The 2,453-nt window shown below is 39.4% G+C and overlaps 1 protein-coding gene across 1 annotated transcript in view; it reads left to right on the top strand.

Moving 5' to 3' along the window:
- GFRA2 (GDNF family receptor alpha 2) overlaps positions 1–2,453 on the top strand; it is a 300,510-nt gene that overhangs the window by 297,478 nt on the left and 579 nt on the right. The gene's annotated exons all lie outside the window — the stretch shown is intronic.

The raw sequence follows: 2,453 nt of genomic DNA, 5'->3' as shown, positions 1-2,453 counted from the left end.
GTTTGTTAATATGGTGTATCACATTGATTGATTTGCGTATATTGAAGTATCCTTGCATTCCTAGGATAAACCCCACTTGATCATGGTGTATGATCCTTTTAATGTGCTGTTGGATTCTGTTTGCTAGTATTTTTTGGAGGATTTTTGCATCTATCTTCATCAGTAATATTGGCCTGTAGTTTTGTTTCTTTGTGACATCTTTTTCTGGTTTTGGTATCACGTGATGGTGGACTCGTAGAATGAGATTGGGAGTGTTCCTCCCTCTGCTATATTTTGGAAGAGTTTGAGAAGATAAGTGTTAGCTCTTCTCTAAATGTTTGATAGAATTTGCCTGTGAAGCCATCTGGTCCTGGGCTTTTGTTTGTTGGAAGATTTTTAATCACAGTTTCAATTTCAGTGCTTGTGTTTGGTATGTTTATTTTTTCTATTTCTTGCTGGTTCAGTCTCAGAAGATTGTGCTTTTCTATGAATTTGTCCATTTCTTCCAGGTTGTCCATTTTATTGGCATATAGTTGCTTTTAGTAATCTCTCATGGTCCTTTGTATTTCTGCAGTCAGCTGTTACTTCTCCTTTTTCATTTCTAATTCTATTGATTTGAGTCTTTTCCCTTTTTTTCTTGATGAGTCTGGCTAATGGTTTATCAATTTTGTTTATGTTACTGTTTTGTTTATGTTACTTTTACTGTTGTCTGCACTGGTAGCTTCGGCTTGTGCCTGTCTCTGGAGCTCGTTTAGGCGGTGCTCTGAATCCCCTCTCCTCGCACACCCCAAAACAATGGTCTCTTGCCTCTTAGGCAGTTTCAGACTTTTCCCTGGACTCCCTCCCAGCTAGCTGTGGCACACTAGCCCCCTTCAGGCTGTGTTCATGCAGCCAACCCCAATCCTCTCCCTGGGATCTGATCTCCAAAGCCCGAGCCTCAGCTCCCAGCCCCTACCCGACCCCAGCGGTTGAGCAGACAAGCCTCTCAGGCTGGTGAGTGCTGGTCAGCACTGATCCTCTGTGCGGGAATCTCTCCGCTTTGCCTTCCGCACCCGTGTTGCTGTGCTCTCCTCTGTGGCTCTGAAGCTTCCCCCCTGCCACCCCCTGTCTCCGCCAGTGAAGGGGCTTCTTAGTGTGTGGAAGCTTTTACTCCTTCACAGCTCCCTACCAGAGGTGCAGGTCCTATCCCTATTTTTTTGTTTCTGTTTTTTCTTTTTTCTTTTGCCCTACCCAGGTACCTGGGGAGTTTCTTGCCTTTTGGGAGGTCTGAGGTCTTCTGCCAGCATTCAGTAGGTGTTCTGTAGGAGTTATTTCACATGTAGATGTATTTCTGATGTATTTGTGGGGAGGAAGGTGATCTCCACGTCTTACTTCTCCATCATCTTGAAGGTTTCCCCCCTGAATTTTAAATATGAAGCAACGTGGCTTCTATCCTCAGTTTCATTATTACTTTCAGAGAAAGAGGACAAGTTCTTTTCTTTTTTTTTCTTAAAAAGTTTTGTTTTAATTTAAAAAATGTAAAGGATTTTTAAAAATATATATTTTTTGGCTTTGCCGTGAAGCTTGTGGGATCATAGTTCCCTGACCAGGGATTGAACCTGGCCCTCAGCAGTGAAAGCGTGGAGTCTTAACCACTGGACTGCCAGGGAATTCCCTAATTTTTAAAAATATTAAAAAAAATTTTATTGGAGTATAGTTGATTTACAATGTTGTGTTAGTGTCAGTTGCACTGTAAAGTGAATCTTTTATACATATACATATACCTACTCTTTTTAAGATTCTTTTCCCATATCGTCATTATAGAGTACTGAGCAGAGTTCCCTGTGCTATACAGTAGGTCCTTATTAGTTATCGAGTATATATATAGTAGTGTGTATATGTCAATCCCAATATCCCAATTTATCTATTCCCCCCGCTTTCCCCGCCTGTTAACCATAAATTTCTCTTCTATATCTGTGACTCTATTTCTGTTTTGTAAATAAGTTCATTTGTACTATTTTTAAAAATATTCCACATATAAGCAATATTATATGATATTTGTCTTTCTCTGTCTGACTTACTTCACTGAGTACCCCGCTTTCCCCGCCTGTTAACCATAAATTTCTCTTCTATATCTGTGACTCTATTTCTGTTTTGTAAATAAGTTCATTTGTACTATTTTTAAAAATATTCCACATATAAGCAATATTATATGATATTTGTCTTTCTCTGTCTGACTTACTTCACTCAGTATGACAATCCCTATGTCTATCCATGTTGCTGCAAATGGCATTATTTTTTTCTTTTTTATGGCTGAGTAATATTCCATGGTACATATGTACCACATATTCTTTATCCATTCCTCTGTTGATGGAGTTTTAGGTTGTTTCCATGTCTTGGCTATTGTAAATAGTGCTGCAATGAACATTGTGGTGCATGTATCTTTTTGAATTATGGTTTTCTCCAGATATATTCCCAGGAGTGGGATTGCTGGG

The sequence above is a fragment of the Physeter macrocephalus genome, chromosome 9, assembly GCF_002837175.3.
Source record: "Physeter macrocephalus isolate SW-GA chromosome 9, ASM283717v5, whole genome shotgun sequence".
In the NCBI taxonomy this organism is placed as follows: Eukaryota; Metazoa; Chordata; class Mammalia; order Artiodactyla; family Physeteridae; genus Physeter; species Physeter macrocephalus.
This window is presented reverse-complemented; position numbering and strand designations above follow the sequence as displayed.